At 36.2% G+C, this 17000-nt stretch overlaps 1 long non-coding RNA gene across 8 annotated transcripts; it reads left to right on the forward strand.

Annotated features, from left to right (window-relative positions):
- The first annotated feature begins 5302 nt into the window (after positions 1-5302).
- LOC113285893 lies at positions 5303-8047 on the forward strand. Of its 8 annotated transcripts, none has more exons than XR_003328992.1 (5): positions 5303-5593; positions 6704-6755; positions 6863-6924; positions 7080-7514; positions 7620-8047. It is a non-coding gene; the product is annotated as an uncharacterized LOC113285893 (long non-coding RNA). The 8 variants fall into 8 exon arrangements; XR_003328996.1 differs by having other exon boundaries at positions 5303-5518; XR_003328989.1 differs by having other exon boundaries at positions 5325-5381; positions 5519-5593; positions 6704-6924.
- Positions 8048-17000: the final 8953 nt, after the last annotated feature.

The raw sequence follows: 17000 nt of genomic DNA on the forward strand, positions 1-17000 counted from the left end.
GGGAACTTGTACCTTATCCCTCAAATGTCAATATTGTTGGTACCAAATGGATATTCAAGAATAAGTCTGATGAATTTGGCACGATTATCAGAAAAAAATCTAGACTTGTCGCTCAAGGATATTCACAGATTGAAGGGATTGACTTTGACGAGACCTTTTCTTCTGTGGCACGCCTTGAGTCCATTAGTCTTTTGTTAGATCATGCTTGTTTTCTTAAGGTTAAGCTGTTTCACATGGATATAAAATCCGTGTTCCTAAACGGAATTTTAAAGGAGGAATCCAATGTCGCTCAACCTAAGGGGTTTGAAAATCCTGATTTCCCAGATCATGTGCTAAATCTCAAAAAGGCATTGTATGGGTTGAAACAAGCACCTAGAGCCTGGTTTGAAAAACTTACCACTTCTCTCATTAGAAAAGGTTTTTCAAGAGGCGGAGCTGATAAAACTTTGTTTACAAAATGGAGTGGGAAATATGTGGTTATTGCTCAAATCTATGTAGATGATATTATATATGGATCAACTTCTGAAAATTTTGAAAAGGACTTCCAAGTCTCTCTTGCTAAAGAATTTGAAATGAGCAATGTTGGTGCATTAAAATTCTTCTTAGGATTACAAATTCAACAACATAAGGATGGAATTTACTTATTCCAAGAGAAGTATGCTCGAGACCTTGTGACAAGGTTCGGTCTGGATTAGTCTTCCCCAAAATTAACACCTATGCCCACTACTGGTAAACTACATAGAGATGATAAAGGAGCAAAAGTGGATCAAAAGCTGTATAGATCTATATTGGTAGCCTTTTGTATCTTACAGCTACTAGATCTGATATTTCTTTCAGTGTTGGTTGTTGTGCCAGGTTTCAGGCAAATCCAAAGGAATCTCATCTTGCAACTGCAAAAAGGATCATTCGATATATTAATCACACTGCCGGGTATGGTTTATCTTACACTTTTGATACTAACACTGATCTATCTTCTTATTCAGATGCTGATTGGGAAGGATGTGTAGAAGACAGAAAAAGTACATCAGGGGGTTTCTCCTATGTAGGACTGAATCTTGTAGCTTGGCATAGCAAGAAGAAATTTTTTAAATCCCTGTCTACATGTGAGGCAGAATATATTGTTGCTGGATCATGATGTACTCAACTCCTATGGATGAAACAAATGCTAGCTGATTATGGAGTTGATACTGAAATAATGAAGATCTTTTGTGATAACTCTAGTGCGATTCGAATCACTGAGAATCCCGTTGAGCACTCAAGAACAAAGCACATTGACATAAGGTACCATTTTATTCGTGATTTCTATGAAAATGGTATCATAAGTATGGGATTTGTGCCTTCCGAACAACAATTGGCTGATATTCTTACCACACCATTAGACACTGCTACGTTTCAACACTTGCGGCAGTCTATTGGTGTTGTTTTGGTTCATTAAAACGTTTCTATAACTCTTGCCCCTATGCATATCTCTATCTTTTTGGCAATTGAGTTTGAAACTCCAGTAGGTTTACTCCAGTTCAGTTTATGTAGAGTTGTTTTTGTCTTGTTAGTGTCATTTTTGTTTCAAAATCCTTCTTTTCTTTTGAAATTAAGGCCGCTCTTGTTGTTCCCTTGGGAATGACATCAAATGGGGGAGAGTTCTTTTGAACTTGTGCTTAATGGTCATATCTTGAGGGGTGTGCGGCTGTGGAATTTTAAAGGGGTTATCTTGTATCTTTAAACTCCTTGATGAATGCTATTAGCTTCGGCTATATGATTGCATCTAAATTAGATGGTATGTATTTTCTTTTAGTCATGAAATGTCTCTTACGAAAATTTCATTATGATCCCGTTCTTGTACCTTTGCCAATTTTATTGACAAAAAGGGGGAGAATTAATATGTAGTTCACACTAAAAATACATATGGTTTTCGGATCATTGTGTAAGGGGGAGTGGTTTCCATGTGAGATGGAGTATTGACTAAGGGGGAGTGATACATATCACCATAGTATTATTGTTGAAGTTGTGATACAATTGGACTTTGACATGTGTAATAATACTATGACACTGTATAACAATGATCGAGACCGATGCTTTCTCATTGTTATAGCTACGGATCTTCAACAACGGTGATGCTAAACTTACAACCTTTGGGATCATTGGAGTACTTGGAAGTGACGAAGATTTCGAGGAATGTTGAAGATTAGACATGTGGAATAGGAGCTACTAAAGTTTCTTTATCTTTTTTGTATTCCATATGTATTGATAGTTTTGTCACTAAAATTGACAAAGGGGGAGATTGTTAGAGCATTGCTCGGTCGAACTCGCATGCGTTGCTATCTCAAGCATGTTTGTCAATGTTAGTGATCAAAACTATAAGTCTTGATTTCTAGTCTACTATAGCTAAGTCTCGGACTAGGATAGAAAGTGTAGTTGAGCTCAAGGACTTCATGGCGATTCATACAAGAAGAAGAACTACTCAAGGAACCGGTGGAACTTCTCGAAAAAAGGTATGTGAAGACTTGAACTTATCTGTCACTCAAAAGTCTATCTACTCTATCTCCTACTTCTTGAGACAAAAAGTCGTATGCTATATATAGACTTAGATTATACACATTTGGTATTTCGAGCCGAGTATACCTCCTATCTATATCTCGAAATATGTGTTGGTAAGCGTTTCGCTTCGACCATGTTTATCTTTACCTAGTGACGAAAGTCATGATATGTTTCAATCACTTTGAAAATTGCTTTGACGAGAAATGGTGTAACAACTATAACGTCCTCTAAGAATTTTCAATGGTTGGAATGAGAGTTTAGATTACATAACCAATGATGGACATAAGTATTGTTGTGGAAACACATATGTGCATAAGTCCTATTCCTTGAACCAAAGTTTGCGAACTTTGTTGATCAAGAGAAACCGGAAGAATGGCTTGTTGCCAAGTCCGCGAACTCAGTCCGCGAACTGCCGAACTTCTCATCCCGAGAAATTCTGCTGGAGTTGACAAACCTGTTGCGTGAGTACCAGTCCGCGAACCGGCGGAAAGTCTTTGCCGAGATTTTCTGCTGGAGTTTGTAAACTCTGCCCGGTTCCTTAAGTCCGCGAACCTAGTGTGCGAACTTAAGAAGGTTATATATCTGAAGATGATTTCTGAACTTAAACTTATAAAGACTAAGGAACGCAATTTGCAAACCGTGTCTATAAAGTTCATGAACCGATTCGAGTGAATCAAATCATCTTTGCTTCAATTGTCTCTTGTGTAGTACATAAGATTTCCTTGCAATTGAACAACTCTCTAACTAGTTCATTTGAGTCATTTGAAATAGTTATGGTGAAGAAGATTATGGTTGGTATGAAATGCTCATATGGATAACCTTTTGGTTAACTATTGTTGAACCAACAATGTACATGTTTGGGTACGGTTAACAAACCTAGAAGCGTGCATTTCATTTGTGTATAACAAGCTAAGTTTTCGATCTAACGGTTGAGAAATATTAGCTTGAATCTAAATCAGGTTTTCATCTAACGGTGGATATTGTTTGCTTTGTGACCAAGGAGAAACCCTGATTTGAAAGACTATATAAGGGGACATCTAGCAACTCTGCAAAACTAATCCCCACACTTCACGTGTGATACTAGTTTGCGTGCTAGAGTCGTTTCTCCTTTAATCTTTGGTTTTCTTCTCCTAAAACCAGGTTAACGACTTAAAGACTTCATTGGGATTGTGAAGCCAGACCGATACTACTTTTATCGTAGTTGTGTGATCTGATCTTGCATCTTCTGTCGTACGAGTACAATCAGATTGATTGTCTTGAGATTAATATCTCTGATAGGCAAGATATAAAAAGTAGTCACAAACATCTTCGTCTCATTGTTTGTGATTCCGCAACATCTTGTTTCGCTACCATACGATTAAGATTGTTGTGAGGAGATTGATTTATCTAGGCTGTTCTTCGGGAATATAAGACCGGATTATCAATTGGTTCCTGTTCACCTTGATTATTATCAAAAGACGGAACAAAAACTTTAGGGTTTTCCTGTGGGAGACAGATTGATCCTTTGATAGACTTGTCTGTGTGAGACATATTTGTTTATTGTCAAATCCTGCGATTTTGGGTCGTAGCAACTCTTAGTTGTGGGTGAGATCACCTAAGGGAATCAAGTGCGCAGTATCCTGCTGGGATCAGAGGCGTAGGGAGTACAACTGTACCTTGGATCAGTGGGAGACTGATTGGGGTTCAACTACAGTCCAGTCCGAAGTTAGCTTGGAGTAGGCTAGTGTCTGTAGCGGCTTAATACAATGTGTGTTCAATCTGCACTAGGTCCCAGGGTTTTTCCCTCATTTGCGGTTTCCTCGTTAACAAAATTTTTGGTGTCTGTGTTATTTCAGTTTCCGCATTATATTGTTTTATCTTTATAATTGAAATAATACAGGTTGTGCATTAGATTATCAATTAGAGTAATCCAACCTTTGGTTGTTGATTGTCATTGATTGATCCTTGGATATTGGTCTGTGGTACCATCCAAGTTATTCCTTGTATTTGATTAGTACTCGCAGTTTCTGTTTGAGGAAATCAAATCAAGAGAGAGAGATATAAACTCGTTGATGTACTTTTAATTGATTGAGTCTTGTTGATTCTCTTAAAAGTATATTTGAGTTTGTCCATACAGATTGCTAAGAGAGATACTGGATGGTGCTGTTAGACCCCCGTTTTTTTCAATTGGTATTAGAGCAGGCAAACACGTTCAAAACCTCAAAAGTCTGTGTTTGCAGCTATCTGACTCTATGGACAAGAGTACTATCTCTGATAAACGCTTTACCAGAAATAAAAGTTCTATATTGTCTAACTCTACTAAATAGAACGGTTCTACAATCTCGAATATAGATGAACCTTCTGTACTGACGAGACAGACTAACACTGACATGTGTACTTCCGATTACCCTTCAAATGTGAGCCTCTATATTAATGAACGGGATTCGGCTAAAGAGAGTGAATTGAATCTAAATCTTGTTAGAATCCAAGCTGATAGATTCAATCGGTTGAAGCACCATGTCAATGTTCTACTTGGTGTAATAAGAGATTGCAAATCCAAAGGTAATACTGAAGTTCATTCTTCGTGTACGTCTCTTGAAGCTAGCCTTAGAAGAGATGCCTTGGAAATTGAACATCGCCTGAGTAAGCTCTCTATTCAAGGATTCTCAAAGCAATATAATATGCCAAGTACTTCTGACACAACTAAAGATGGTTCATGCTCAGAAGTAAAAACGGAAGTCCCTTCTAGTAAAACGGATGTGCCTGAAGTCACCATCATTCAAGGATGTTGCACATCAAATGGAGGGAAGAAATCTTCTAACGATGATATTAAGATTGTACTATCTAATCATTCCGATGGTCAGAAAGTATGTCTTGTCTGTGAGGCAAAGAGTTCTGTTAAACGAAAAGGAACCTCTATGTCAAAGAAAAACTCCTTGCTTCTTTTATCTTTGCTTTTTTTTTAATCTTTTTTTTTTTTGAAGCAAATCTTTGCTATTTTCAGGTATCTTTGAGACTCATTTGAAGTTTTGGATTCGCTTACGTTTTAATGATTTCGATGCATTTATGAGTGGATCTGGTTCGTATTTTGTTAGTCTTTCTGGTTAGATTTGTAGTAGATTAGAAATTTGTGAATTAAATCGATTTTTTTGGGTTTTTGATTTCTAATTGAATTTCTGTTAAGCTTATCCATGGCTTCTCAGGGTTTTTATTTCAAGGGGTAAGTAAATTCGAAAAAGATCGGATTTCTGTCATTATAATTGATTTTCAGAGAGACCCAATTTATAATTTTTGCATTTTTTGGATACTGGATAGTAAGGTTGAGGCAGTAAGTTTTGTTGAAATAGGTTAATGGTTTGGCCGTTTGAAGGTTGAGGCAGCAAGTTTCAACATTAGAAAATCTAGGTTTTGTTTTTTCTTAATTTTTTTATATTTTGGTAGTAATTGCTGTTAAATTTAATGTTCTCGATGAATATGAATTGTAGATTTGGTATATAATCAAGTTATAATATCCATTTGGCAAGCAAGAATGAGCCATTTTAGCAGATTTGTACTCAATTGATTTGCGCATTCCCTGATTGTGACTACATTTGATATGATTAAGACTGACAAATTGCAATTAGATGTGTATATATTAGTCTGGAAAATGGAAATGGTGAATTCTCGAATTTTATATCCATTCTGTTGCTCATAGAAGAATGTTGTAGTATGATTGTGAGCTCGAATCATTAGAAATTGTTCAAATGAATAAGATATTTGCCACCCTGAAGGGCAATTAGTGCACAAGGATGCAGATCCTTGAAATTTACGGAATTGCTTGCTCAATTAATTTGTGTTATGTATGCTTAAGATGATTTCAGATTTAGCTTCTAGGTAGTATTGATTCAGCATACAATAATCGATTCGCTTTGAATGTATTTTTTTTCTTTGCTTTAGTTCAGTGGACACTATTGGATCTCCACGTTTGTTTTGTTAGTTTATTTTACTTAAATGCAGTTAGTTATTAAACTCAGTTTGTCTTATCAAGGATTTACAAGTACAATTTTCTTGTTAAAACTTTGATTGTATGACAGAAGTTTTAATTGTAGACAGAATCTTATTGTGGGTGGTAGCATAGTTATCTTGCTTTGATTGTAGACAGAAACTTAATTTGATTCTAATTTTGTTTCAATTTGTTTAATTTTCATAGGGGTTCTACATTCTAATGGGTGACGAATCAAGTCAATCGATTGCGGTAACAGGTAAGATGTCAAGTCCATCTGATAATGAGGATAAGGGACAGACAAGTCTGATGTTACTACCCCCCAATACCATGTAATAATGCTATACTAGCTGCTTCCTGCTATAGTTATGAAAAGTGCAGAAGGGCTTTAGTGGAGTTCATATAATGTTGGACTCAAACAACTACAGGTCTTAACTCATAAATTTTGTATTTTTTTATCTTTATTTATATTTTAGTAACCAATTACAAATTGCGTTTCTTAATTTTTCAGCGACTAAGATCTGACAGTAACAATTATTATACATTGTTACTCATTTTTGCCTTAAACATCTTGCTGTTGTAGGTCGGTATGAATGCACAATTATGAATGGCATGATATGAAGAAGAGCCTAAAGTCCACAATCGGCACAAAAAGATAAGTGCTTCACATCTTCTATTTTTCCTATTTGAAAAATTAAGAATGTTGTTTAACACTCTGATCTTGTACACTGTATCAGGCGAGAGTTGGTATGTGCTGAACTGGACTAGTTGCTCCTCTATAAAAATGATTAAACCAGTATTTTGACCCCCTTACACTGCTGTTGTACAGAATATAGGCTAGTATTCTACGATTCTGCCTATGAATCTCTACAAGACGATAACCAGAGAAATGCGAATGGCGTTGCTGGATGATTCACTGCACCTATGCATATGTTTCAGCTGCTCAAGATCCTAACATGTATTCTAACCAAGCTATGGGGGTATTGGATATGGTAACTATCAATAGCACCAACATCAGGTATCATCTTGTTGTTTCCTTTATTTTCGGATTTTAAGTTTCATTATTTCATGTAAATTATAGGCAGGTTAATATCTAACTTAATTTTGGTTTTGCTTCATCCAGTGATTTGATCAGATAGCCAGAGTCAATGTGGTGGGCAGATGAAAGCTATATTTTTCAAGTAAAGAAGAGGTCAGGTCTCAGTAGTCTAAGACTCTAATGGTTTAGATGTATCCTAGTTAAATCTCCTATTTTCCCATTTCCTGCTGCACGATGGTTTAGACTGCTAACTTAGGGTAGTAAATATGAAGAGATTGTTATTTTCTGTTTTTTTTCTTTTTTTGTTCTTTCTGGTTTTATGTCTGTGTATGACTTTATCTTCTTGTGATGATGTGTATGAGCTTCGGGTGATGACATCATGTGGCAAAGTCATTACTAAGAAATTCATTCTTACACCGTTGTATGCTTCTGTTGAATGCTCTCACTAGGCTTCTACATCTGATTATTCTGTATCTTATTTGTTTATATATGTTTGATGGAGCCTTGAAATCTTTTACTCCCTCCATCCCCTATTAAGTGACCTAGTTCAAGTTTGCACAATTTTTAAGGCAAGCAAGGAGAAAAGTATTTTTAATCACTTTTTACAATTATACCCTTATGGATAATAAATAGTGAAATTTTGAAATGATCTATCTCTCAAATTACACCAGGGATGTTCTCAAACTTTGTACCATTGAAAAGCATTTTAAAACACTTACGTAACGAATATAAACATGACTATCAAATTATGCATATTTCTTATATTTCTTATAATCAATTAAAAGGATAATTTTAGAAATATCACCTTGTTTAGTGATATAGGTCACTTAATGGTGGGACAAAATCTAAAAGTAACTAGGTCACTCATTAGTGGGACGGAGGGAGTATTATTTTACCTCATAGTCATTTGTTTAGCGCAATCGTGTCACTTGTGCCTGTACTTTCTTAACATGACGTCTGTTGGTGCATTAGTATAAGTTTACTCATTTCTACACTAGGTAGCAAGTCTTTTGAACCTTCCATTATACATTTTTACTCATTCCTGACTTAACCATCTTGTTGTTGTAGGTTGGTGTTAGCTGTCATCACTATATTATACACCGTACTAGTACTACTATTAAAAAAACTGTAAATCATCCCTCTAAAAGATCTCACGGATTAACCAAATTTTATCCTCATCATATCTTGTATTTTTTTTAGCATTTGGCTCTATGACAGGTCTCTCCCGTTAAGACTTCCAGTAGTCAACAGCACCAACTCAGTCAGCAAAGCCATACATCATAGTTACTTGGATCAACTGGAATGCACATGGGACTTGTACTTCATCTCTGATTACATTTGGATTATAGAGCATCATACTTATCACCTACCACAAAACAACAAAGAGTACTTTCAGAGAACTAAATACCTACATCACAAAATTCAAATTAAAGTGTTGAAAACCAGTACTACTCAAAACATCATCATAAACCTCAATACCACCAACACTACTAGAAATCATTTCATGGCCTCTTCCTCGGGAACTAAATCTTCTGATCCAGTTGAAAACCTTGTAGATCAAATGAACTCTTCTCTAAATATCCCTAAAGACCTTTTCCCAAAAGTTTTCATTAATGCTGAGAACACTCTACCAAAAAATAAAGAAGATTGGAAATGGATCTTCATTGGAAGATACTGCAGCAAGATTTACCATGAAACTAGAACAATCTCAAGATTTATCAATTCTAATTGGGAACTTAGAAGAAATGTTGAAGTCAATCTTTGGAAAAAGAGAAGAAACTATTACTCAATCAAACTTGGCAGCACAGAAGATTATAAAGTCTTTAGGAAAGGAGGTACCAGAGGAAATTTTGATAAACTCATAGTCATCACTGAAGTACCACCTTATGGACCTGATTTCATTGATGAAGCTAACTTCTACAAGGTGAGGATTGATGTGATTTTTAATTTGTTAAAGTAGTAAGATTCGAACTCTAAGACTTGTGAAGATTAATTTTAAAGATTTAAATAAAATACTAAATATAAACAAAAGCGAGAGTTACTGGGACTAGGATTCCACCAAATATTCAAATTCATGCGATTCACCTATTTATTCTAAACCATTATAGTTCATTCAATAAGAATTTTGACTCTAATTCTTTGCCTAAGGTAGATTCTTAAAATATTAATTGTAAATCTTAAGCATGGCATATCAAAAGAATTAATCCTAAGCATAAACCATCAAACGAAATGATAATTAATTAAGAAAAATCTTTTTCTAATTTTAATTTAATGCAAATAGTCATATAAATAATTACATGAATTTACCATATGACGAATTTTGGTTTCCGCCATCGACCTAGTGTAGGGGTTTAGCTCCACATGGTGAAAACACTCTCAAAATAGTATTTCATTGCTCAAATGGTGTTTACAAAGAAGAGAAAATCAATTAAAATAGGGAATCACAACGTTTATAAGCATTTCAAACCCATTGACACAAATAATAACGGTAAACTGTCGCACTGGACAGTCTTATATCTTAAGCATAAACGACAGAGTTTAACGACTGTCTTTGTCTGTATGTTCTTCGTGTTCTTCACTATTTTTCTGCTGCTGCTGCAGCAATTTTCTCCACTTTGTAGCCTCCCCAAACACTCGATGCCCCTTATCTGTTTCTCAACTACCTTTTTATACTCAACAACATCCAAATCTCCTCGGTTTAATGCAAAATATTCCCTCTTTAATCCATTATTCTCCACTGCCAGTACACGAAAATAACTTCCCTTTTTCTTCTCCTGCACGCGCCTACAACAGTTCAACTCTATCAAAACACGTCATACAAGTTCACCAGAGTTCAAACTCTCCAGAGACACGCCAACTCCCCAACTACAGCTCATACATTCCGGAAATAACCGAGAAAATATCTTCCCTGTTTTATCTCATCCCTGTCTCTTGAAAACATTCCCTTTACGTGTTATTCTTTGACTGAAACTCTCCAAACAGGATCCCCACACGTGCTAGATGATGTAAAACACTTTGTAACACATGAAACCCTTGATTAAATCCGATGAAATCCCGAGTATTCTTCACGAAGATAATATTGCCCTGTTTTCTTAAATTGGTGAAAATATCCTTCCTTTCTTGGATCAAACTTTATTACCAACTCTTTTTTACGTCAATAGAGTAATCCCAATCCAAAACACGAGCTAACTCCGACTAAAACTCATGCAAACCAAATCCAGGGAATTATGTTTTTTCTTTCCCGCCAAAAACAGTTTCAAAAGTGAAGAAGGAGATGGTAAGCCCTTAACTAGATATGGGGTTTGAATATCAGGTGTCCAACTGAGGTGCCCCTTATAAATTGAGGTTCCCCTTATCCAAAGTGAGATCCCGCTTAGCAAATGCCCTCCGGGTACAAAAACCACTTTTCGAGCAACTTTCTCCATAAGAGCTTATTTCATAAAAACACCTACAAACAAGTTTATTAGTGATAAAATGAGTCCCAGCTAATGTATTTATGGGTGAAAATGCGTCACACTTTCATGCTCATCAAGGATTTGGGCTTTGGTTAAAATGGTTCCAAAGCATATCATCCCAGATATCAAAAATATCATCAAACCAACTGGAATCCATCAAGAGTCTAGGAAAGCTTATGGCAGAGATGAAGATGAAAAGAACCTAGAAGTTCTGCTAACTATTGATGTAACAAAATCTCTCAAGTATGGCATCGATGCTTATGAAAACCCCACTACATCCTACTAAACTTTTTAGAATCCTTGATCATCCTGGTCCTCTCTGTGAAGAAAATGAAACACAACCTCAACATACCTCTCACCAAAACCATCCTTTAAATCTCAACAACTTATACCCCTCATCTTCCAGCAACCCTATAAACTCAAATACCCCCAACAATTCCAACACCAATAGTCCTCAAAAACCCATCAAGATAAGACACTACTCTGACAAGGATGCTGCTGAAGAGTTTGCCATCAAAATGAGACTAGCTCAAAGACAGATACTCTTTAAGAACAGCTCTGAAGAACTCGATGGACCTGAGGACTACATAATCTTTAAAGCTGGTCTTCATCAACCTATCAGTGGAGAAATTCCTACTACAAATTCTGAAGCTCTTGCTTGTCAAAAAAAGCATCGAAAAATCATTGAGAGTAATAGAAACAGGGAGAAGCTTTTAAAGAAAAAAGGCATCAACATTAAGGCTGCTGCTAGGAAATTGCATTCTACCAATACTGCTGGTGTGGATAACTCTACTACTCCTGAATACTTTTTCCCAAAAGTCAATAACCACCATCATCTACCAAACCCCTCTGATGTCACTCCCACTGTCTTTGAAACACTTCCATCTTAAACTGAAATACAAAATCAAATCAATGAGGACTTCAATAAACAGAAACAACTTCTTTGGGAAAGAAGAAAACAGGAGTTCAAACTCAAGGAAGTGGATACTCATTTTCACACTCAGTTAATGGATCCAAAAAGAAAGCTCTTCATTCCATAGGGTTCAACTGGTAACCTCCTATATCACTGGGACTAAACTCAACCTACCAAGAGAAGCCATAATCAAACTATGCAAATGGAAGAGGACCTTCTACATGATATGACTACTGGCAGTCTTGAGGGAGCAAACCCTTTCATAACTCCTCAGGTAACTAAATCTATCCCCAGCTCTTTCTGTCAGAGTTTACTTTTCATATATCTCAAACCTACCATTAAAATGCATAATCTTATTAAACTTAGTCTAACTATTTATCTCATTCCTATATTATTTAGTAGAATTGGGTATATCATTATAATCTTTACATATCCTATTGTCTCATATTTCTGGCAATTTTACTCTATTTTGGCCTGGAACTGTCAAGGATTAGGAAAACCAAACACTAGTAGGCAACTAAATCGTATTCTAAATAAGCATAATCCTGACATATTCTTTTTATCTGAAACCAAACAACAAACAAGAAATCTAAAAGCTATCCTTAGCAATATAAGAGTCTCAAATTTTTGGTTTGTAGAACCTAGTGGTAAATCTAAAACTGTTGGTGGTCTAGTTTTAGCCTGGAAAACAAATCTCAACCTCACTATAAAGTATTTCTCTAACTATCATATAAGTGCTACTGTTTATCCTATTAATGGGGAACATTGGATTTTCACAGGCTACTATGGTAACCCCTACACTACCCTAGACAAATTGCATTCCTGGAAAATGATAGAAATACTCATACCAATAACTCTCTTCCTTAGTTGATAATGGGTGATATGAACTTTGTCTTGCACGATCATGAAAAATACAGCAATCATCATATTGATTATAATGAAGCTAACATCTTATTGAGAAATTGGAAGCAGCTGAACTAACTGATTTGGGATACACTGAATGTCCATTCACATGGACTAACAAAAGAGTTGGTACTCAGTTAACAGAACAGAGACTAGACAGAGGCCTATCTACTGAAAGTTGGATTGAAATATACCCTAACTCTACCATTTCAAACCTTCCTTCCATTGGCTCTGATCATAACCCAATCCTTCTCAATACCAATCCATCCTGGAAACAAGGTCACATACCATTCAAATTATTTGGTCCGTGGCTGGATCATAAAGATTGCAAAGAGATTATAAATGAATGTTGGAAGACTGAACACAAAGGATGCCTTGCAATCAAGATAGATAAAAAGCTAAGAGATGTTAAGATCAAATTAAATAAATGGAACAAAGAAATCTATGGCAATATCAAGACAAATTTAGAAGATAGTATTAAACACTTGGAATGGGTTACTAAGAACACTTTTAACAGCACTAGAGGTCAAGCTATTAGAGAGGCCAAGAAAAAAGTGGAGCATTGACAAGATATTCAAGAAAAGTTCTGGAAGACTAAAAGCAGAGATCATCTCATCAAACTTGGAGACAAAAACACCAGCTTCTTCCATATTTCTGCCAAGAAAAGATACAGGAGAAACAAAATTGTATCCATTCAGAATGAAGAGGGCAACTTGCTACACAATAACAATGAAATTCATCTTTGCTTCACTAACCATTTCTCAAATATGGCTACAACTGAATCCATCAGCATCAATCAATGCCTCATAGATCTTATACCCACTACCATCACCAACAATGAGAACATCAAACTTCTCAAAATTCCAGATGCTTTAGAAATCAAAAACATACTATTCAGCGTGGCAGGTGACAAAGCCCCAGGTCCTAATGGATTCCCACCAAATTTCTTCCAAGCCAACTGGGAGGTAGTTGGTGAAGATATCATCAGCATGGTTCAATTTTTTTTCAGCTCTGGCTTCATTCTCAAAGAGATGAACTCCACCTTCATTTCTCTCATACTTAAAACTGATAACCCAACTACCCCATCCAAATTCAGGCCTATTTCTTTATGCAATACCACCTACAAAATCATATCCAAACTTTTTGCCCAAAGACTCAAACCTCTTCTTCCAAAACACATTTCTCCCTTTCAGTCTGCCTTCATTCATGGCAGACAAATATCTGACAACATTGTCATTGCCCATGAGATTATACAACATATGAACACCAGAAAAGGGAAAAAATGAGCTAATGGTACCATGGGAATTAAGATTGATATAGACAAATCCTTTGATAGGGTCAACTGGGAATTCCTTATCAAAGTTATGACACAGATGGGTTTCAGCAAACAATGGTGCAACCTTATACATCAATGCATTTCCACCACCAACCTTGCTATCTTAATAAATGGATCTCCTGTTAAATTCTTCAAACCAACTAGAGGGCTCGGACAAGGAGATCCCTTATCCCCATATCTATTCCTATTCTGTATGGATGCCTTATCAAGATATCTGATATCAGCTGAAACTTCTCAAGGGCTCATTCATGGACCAAAATATGTAATGATGCTCCTACTATCAACCATCTCTTATTTGTTGATGACTTCATGATCTTCTGCAAAGATAACATGACAGAATGCAACAACCTCATCAAGATCCTCCAAGACTTTGGTCAATCTTCTGGGCAACTGATCAACCTTGCTAAATCAGGAATTTTCTTCAGTAAAAACACTTCTCCAAACATTGTTGATGATATCAGTAAAGCTATGCATGTCCAAAGGATTAGCAACACTGATAAATACTTAGGATCACACCTCTTCACCAATAGAAGCAAGATACAAGCCTTCAAACCTTGTGTGGATAAACTAAAGCAAAGATTTGCTGGCTGGAAAACTAATCTTTCTACAGCTGGAAAAGTTACTTTCATCCAAACTGTTACTTCTACTTCAAGTATTTACCAAATGAATTGCTTCAAGATCCCCAAAGATACATGCAAAGAACTAAATGTTATTCAAAGGGATTTCTTCTGGAACAAGGAGCAAGACAAATCTAAAGGATTATTCTATATTGCTTGGGATGATGTTAACAAACCAAAAGAATTAGGTGGTTTGGGATTCAAAAATATGGAATTCTTCAATTTAGCAATGATCTCCAAAATTGCCCGGAGATTAGTTGAAGATACAAATTCCCTCTGGAGCACTACAATGAAAGCTTCCCATTACCCTAATCAAGATGTTATCAGAATGGACACCAAACCATAAAGCACTGGTTCTTGGATATTGAAGAGAATTCTAGAGGGTATATCTTGCATCCAACAATACTAAATTTGGAAGATTGGAGATGGAACAAAAATTAGTATCTGAGATGACAGATGGATTGAAGGCTCCTCGGATATCATCCAAAAACCTCCTCACTGCCCACCTAATCTCAAAACTGTCAACCAACTTTTCAATGCTCATGGAGAATGGGACACTACAATCTTAGCCCTCTGGTTTACCCAAGCCATTCAATAACTCATTACCCACAGTCATCACAACCCAAATGCTGAAGATACTATAACCTGAAAGCTGATGAATACAGGGAAATTCTATGTCAAATCCCTGTATGACATACATATCACTGACAAGTATGCAAATGATATTATCATAGCTCCTTGGATGAAAATTTGGATTCTAGACACCTCTCCAGCTATCCATATTTTCATTTGGAAATGTGCTCATGGCATTCTCCCTACCAATGCCAAGACTGCTAGTATCCTGCACTATATTGATCCAATTTGCTCCATATGCAAGAATTCCTCTGAAGATATCACTCATGTTCTTCTAGCATGTCCAGCTGCATCTGATGTTTGGGCTAAAATTTTTGGGGAGAACCGCCAACTCTTTTCCACCTTCAGGTCTTTCCATGATTGGTTTAATAGCTGGTTTAGTCAGGATAATCCAACAGCTAGGTGGAATGCAACCTTTGCTACCATTTGCTGGTTCATTTGGAAAGCTAGATGTGATCATATCTTCAGGATTATAAAGCCTTCCGCTGCTGATACTTCCCTGAAGATCACTCAATACCTATGCAACTGTTATAGAGTGCATCACAACCCAGGCCATATCTTAAACAATCCTTACTATCAAAAGGATTCTAATGCTCATCATACAAGCTCCATCAGTTTGGACAGAAATCATGGGGGATATTTCGGCATCACTATTAGCATACACATTCTTGAAGTAAACAATAAAAAGGCTAATAGTGATCTACCATCTTATACTAACTTTGTCTTCTACAGGTCAATGCATTGGAGCAAGAAACATCAAAGACATTACAATTGGATTCAATACAACAGTCAGAGCAAGCAGAGGAGCTCAACTTGCACTGAATTGGGGGAAGGAAATGCACCAGCAGCACATTGATTATGCTGTAGAAGAAGAAGGAATTCTTCAAACCATTCAGTCTCTCTACCAACTACAATTCCAGGAAAGATTTCAAGGAAAATATATACAAAACACCGACAGAAGCATAGAACCTATCGATTTTGTGTTGGGCAGGCTCATCACGCTGACGCCTCAACAGAACATCATTGCAGCCAACTTATCTAGAATAGCTAGTCACTCTATCTTATTTCAAAACTTTAACTGGAAAGGTCCTAACCTCCAGTCTCTTTGGACTTTATTACAGTATCCACCAAACACAACTCTTAAGGATAACTGTAATATTCGTACTCATTTTTTGATGGATCACCCTGATGCTAGGCTTGGCTCAGGTGATCCTCTGGCTGTAAACCAGAGTAGTTAGCTTTGACGAGCTCTCTTACTCTTTTTTTTATATAAAAAAAAAAGACGTCCATCTTCTTAAATCTTCCCTTTCTTGATCTAGATATATATATAATATATTCCCTCCGTCCCTATTATATAGGCGGATTTAGCAAAATCTTTTAGATTAAGAAATTATCTTGATTTCTTAAATATACATTTACTTTCCTGTTTTAACCTTTATCTTGTTCCTAATACAATTATCAATGCACAATAAATAAGAGCATATATAAAAAAAACTCATCTTGGAATTGTTATTTCGCCTATCTAGTGGGACTACAAAAATTGAAAACTCTGCCAATATCTTGGTGACGGAGGGAGTAGTAATCAAGAGGAACACAGTAGGATCAAGA

The sequence above is a fragment of the Papaver somniferum genome, chromosome 6 (genome assembly GCF_003573695.1).
Source record: "Papaver somniferum cultivar HN1 chromosome 6, ASM357369v1, whole genome shotgun sequence".
Lineage (NCBI taxonomy): Eukaryota > Viridiplantae > Streptophyta > Magnoliopsida > Ranunculales > Papaveraceae > Papaver > Papaver somniferum.